Source organism: Schistocerca americana, chromosome 2, assembly GCF_021461395.2.
Source record: "Schistocerca americana isolate TAMUIC-IGC-003095 chromosome 2, iqSchAmer2.1, whole genome shotgun sequence".
In the NCBI taxonomy this organism is placed as follows: domain Eukaryota; kingdom Metazoa; phylum Arthropoda; class Insecta; order Orthoptera; family Acrididae; genus Schistocerca; species Schistocerca americana.
In genome coordinates, this window is record NC_060120.1 from 545,767,779 (window position 1) to 545,772,817 (window position 5,039).

A 5,039-nucleotide genomic window follows, 5' to 3' on the forward strand; every position below is an offset into this window, starting at 1 on the left:
CAAGTATATAGTTCTGGCAATACCGGCCATGACCTTCTTCTTCTGTGAGGATGCACACATATTCCCCGAACTCTTACAGGACCTGGTAAGAATGTCTTCCGCGAGTAATGAATGTGTTGGGGTGGTACACTACGAATGTAGTCTGTGGACACACAAGGTGAGAATGTGGGTCCCGCAGGAGGCGTGCGCGAGATAGTCCCTGCAGTCGCACTATCCTCTGTGCCCTCGGTGGCTCAGATGGATAGAGCGTCTGCCATGTAAGCAGGAGATCCCGGGTTCGAGTGCCGGTCGGGGCACACATTTTCACCTGTCCCCGTTGATACATATCAACGCCCATCAAAAGTTGAAGGTATCAAATTAATTCTAATTTCGTTCTAGACGGCTGCAGGTCATCAATGGTGTCTGTTCTTTCGGACAGATTCAAAAGAACAGACACCATTCCTTAAAAGCACTCTTGTATTGTTCGAGGCTCTCGATTTGGTTCACTCTTCGGAGTTGCATAGTGCTGTATCCGTCAGCAGCTGTTGTTCTTGTACATTGTTGTTGTCTTTCTGTGGTTTTTGGCGACTCACCGTCCTTTCGGATTCCGGTTACTAGAATTGGCAACGAGGTAATTGGTACACAGTACTTTATGAACCCGAAACTTGCACAGCTCGTAGAATAGCAGTAGCAACAGCTTCTACTGCAGCAGTAATCGCAACAGCAATTCCATTAGTAGTTCCAGCAGCAAACGGACCTTTTGTGTCAGGAAATTCAGCTACTGTCAGGCCGATTACAGGTACAAGTTTCACAACCAGTCGCGACTGTGATCACCTCCCAGACGCAGTCCCGCCCACCCTCATTACCGCCTTTTAAGGATACAAAGGAGGCTACAGACAAGTATTTGTAGCGGCTGAAACAGCACTTCGCCGCTTTTTAGGTTTCCGATGAGGCTCTCCAATGGTCGCTCTTCCTTTCTTGTGCTTCCCCGGAGACGTTTTTCTTATTTAAGAAGTTGGCTCTCCTCACAAACCCGGCTGCACACACTTTCGAGGAAATGTGTTCGTTGCTGTCAAACTATTATTCACAACGGTTCCACGTGATCGCGCCGGCCGCTGTGGCCGAGCGGTTCTAGGCGCTTCAGTCCGGAGCCGCGTTGCTGCTATGGTCGCAGGTTCGAATCCTGTCTCGGGCATGGCTGTGCGTGATGTCCTTAGGTTAGTTAGGTTGAAGTAGTTCTAAGTCTAGGGGACTGATGACCTCAGTCCCATAGTGCTTAGAGCCATTTGAACCATTTTGAACCACGTGGTCGCATCGCGCTTCAAGTTCAATCAGTACCACAAGCAAGTGGGCCAGTCTTATATCTCGTGGGTGACGTTATGATTTCACCTGTGCCAACCCGTCTTGCAGAACAACATGTCAATTGTTTGATCCGTAAGGCAGTGGTCCAATTGGCTCCCGATCCAGAAGTTCGCACGGCACCCCTCAAGATCGACAACCTTTCCTTGGACGACATATTGAAAATCGCGCACTCTTTCGAGATCTCACAGACAATAAATGAACCCTTTATGGCCTGCCCCCAGATGGATGTGGTTCAACCACCGCCACGGGGACGGAATTCTCGCAAGCCTTCTTCCCGACGGCGGCGTCGTGGTTCATAACTTTTGGACGTCTCAGAGAGCTCTAGGCAGCCAGTCCAGCCGCGTGGCTTAACCAGCAGTGTCTGCCTTCTTCTCCAGACTGTTTTGTAACACATCAATGAGCAGCCTGCCCTGATCCATGGGCGCACTGCACTCGTTGTGGCAAGAATGGACATCGCCGAACTGTCTGCCATTGGCCTTCAGGTCAATCTAGCCTCATCCCCAATTTGCCACCATTATAGAAATGCAGGGGATGGGGATGGGGGAGCAGCATTTGAACGGAGGGTGGGGAGGAGGACATGGGCAGAGTGTGTGTGGTGGAGATGGACACAGAGAGTGGGGAGGAGGAGACGATGAGAGGTAAGAATTGAAATAAATATATACCGGTTCAACGCCATGTTTTCAGATAGTTGCAGATTTTTCCGGACCAATTTTATTTTGGCCACCTTGTACATGTTACATAACATTCATTACAGTGCTGAAGTGTCTGAATATGAAGCCAAGTTGATTCGAAATCAGAAGCAAAATAGCACAGTGAAATGGAAGAAATGTAGTAAGAGAATATTCTCCATAGCAAAAAGACGGCAGAGGTATCGTTGAATGGAAGCATCGCAGACGCGGTTTTGCTGGCCGCCGGCTGTTCTCAGTGGCAAGCCGGGCCGAGCACTGTCAGCGTGTCAGTCACGCTTTAGCCTGCGCCATGAGTCAGAAAAACAGCGAATCCCGCTGTTGTGGGATAACAGGGGAGCTCCTTTTTCTTGGAATGCGCGGGCGTATGTAGTGCTGCGTTCCGCGACTCGCATTAGCATATTTATGAGGAGGAGTAGGGAGGCAGCTGCGCCCGGCCGGCCACACACACCCCGGCCACCGCCTCTGCCACTTCCTGCAGCTCTGGCCGGGGAGTGCATCTGGCGCCGCGCCGCCTGAAAGGCGAATATTATCGCAGTGCTGTCACGTATACGGCGCCGCGCCGCTTTAATATTTAACTTTCCATTACACTAGCGGCGGCGGCGCGCCCTGGCGGCAAGCCGGGCAGTCGTCCGCGCATGCGCCGTAACCACCCCGGGCCAGTGCCCCCCTGCGCAGCCCGATCGCGGTGGCACACTTTTATTCGACTCGAGAAGGTTGGTAGCCCTTACGCCGCCTCCGCCCACCTGCCCAGCAAAACCCGACCGACGGAATAAAGAAGCCACGGGGCTGGCGCTCTGCACCCGCCGTAAATATTTGAGGCGGGCGTAAAATATTGGCGCGGTCGGGTACCGGGGGCGGCTGCAGCAGGAACCTCCCCCGGGGACGCAGCCCTCACAGCACGTGCCGGCCATCTAGCTCTTGTTTCAAGCTACAGTAAATACCGTCTAATATAATCAGTTCTCATTGGAACGTCGAGGGACACAATGGCAGTGACGCTGACAACTTGATACATCAAAGTGATTTCCTACTGTCTTCCGTTTAAATTTCTAAGTCAGATACAATAATACTAATATGCTCATACAAGACACAAACGGCAATGATAACTGAATATCATAAATATGAAGGGTACCAAATATTACAGAAAGGTGCCCAAATGCGAATCCTCATTTAACTTTTATGTTCAAAGAAGTACAGACTGTTATTTGAGCTTGATAATGTTATTTGTTATAGTGTAAATGGTTCAAATGGCTCTGAGCACTATGGGACTTAACAGCTGAGGTCATCAGTCCCCTAGAACTCAGAACTACTTAAATCTAACTAACCTAAGGACATCACACACATCCATGCCCGAGGCAGGATTCGAACCTGCGACCGTAACAGTCGCGCGGTTCCAGACTGAAGCGACTAGAACTGCTCGGCCACACCGGCCGGCGCCGGCTATAGTGTAAATGTTTTACTTACAAATAAGTTATTGTAATCCTTATACTCTCAGGGATCGTTTCTTGCAGTTTGTCCCCTGTTACCAAAATCACCGTGTACAGCTGCTCTCCTTCGGTGTAGATAACCCGCTAATGGTCAGACTGTGACCAAAATTGATTGTCAAAATTAAAATAGGAGCAGTTCTGTACTGCATCATGCCGTGTCTAACAATCTTTGTCCCTCTGTGTCCTCCACCCTAGTGCTCTTAGGATGAAGGTTTTAATGTGTTGCATGGTGGCTGGTTTTTCCCGTTTATTTTCGTGGTCGGCCAGCCACTGTAATCTGCATACTTGTTTTACTCTCTTCTAACTGTTTCTTGCATCTCTATTGTTCTCTTTTTTTTCCTTTTAGTGTTCGTTCCCTTTCCTTCGTTCTTGTGGTCTTTCCTTACTTTGCGTTTTGTGTTGTATGTCTCGTCTGTTTTATTCTCACACTTGTGGCATTGTTTTATTAGGAACAAGGGGCCGATGACCTCGTAGTTTGGTCCATTTCCCCCTCTTTTAAACCAACCAACTAGCCGTGTCTAACAATGTTAAAAAACAGAGTAAACAAAATATTTGTAATTTCTTTCGCGTTTGCAGTTCTTTACGTGCACAATTCCCTTTTCATCCAGCAAGCCACAGTCCGACAAATGACTCAGGGTCCGAATATCGTGTCTGCCCTTCCTTTCACATTCTAAGACAAAGTAAATAAATAAACGATGCACGACCGTTGAATTATCTAGATAGGACTCAAATGGGTAGATGTGATATACACTACAGATAAACAAAGAATTACATTTTCAGAAAGATAGCTAATTTAGTCGGAGAAAGAGCTTCACAGACAGAGCCAGTTATTCGTCTTGGAATATCACTGACCAGAGTACAGTTGTCTTCAGTGATGAGTCTCGCTTCGAATTAAGTCCAAATGACTAGCGAAGACGTCTGGAGACTCCGTGGGCAATGATGGGAACCAACTTGAATGTCGCCCGTCATACGTCCCGATATCAGGTTGTGATGGTCTGGAGTACCAGTTCACAGCCGGGGGCCCTTAGGTTGTAATCCGTGTCACTCTTACGGCACAGCGGTACGATGATATTCTACGCGTGTCCTTTGTGGAGGAGGCTACGCTGCAAAACATGGCGGAGTGGCAAACAAGCTCGAAGATAGCTCCTTACAGCACTTTGAGAATCTATAACAGTTCACATCATGTACTAAAGCAAATCAGAATACATTGGCTATCTCAAATAAATGAGGCACATCCAATGGTTCAAATGGCTCTGAGCACTATGGGACTTAACTTCTGTGGTCATCAGTCACCTACAACTCAGAACTAATTAAACCTAACTAACCTAAGGACATCACACACATCCATGCCCGAGGCAGGATTCGAACCTGCGACCGTAGCAGTCGCGCGGTTCCGGACTGAGCGCCTTAACCGCGAGACCACCGCGGCCGGCCACATCCAATGTTTCAATATCTTTTAAACTATATAAGTTAATATTTCACAGCAAATAACGATTCTTACAATGAACCTCTTTATTAGTAACTT

The 5,039-nt window shown here is 48.4% G+C and overlaps 1 non-coding gene across 1 annotated transcript; it reads left to right on the forward strand.

The window, feature by feature from the left end:
* Positions 1–221: 221 nt before the first annotated feature.
* On the forward strand, positions 222–296 carry Trnat-ugu. Its single transcript has one exon. It is a non-coding gene; the product is annotated as a tRNA-Thr (tRNA).
* Positions 297–5,039: the final 4,743 nt, after the last annotated feature.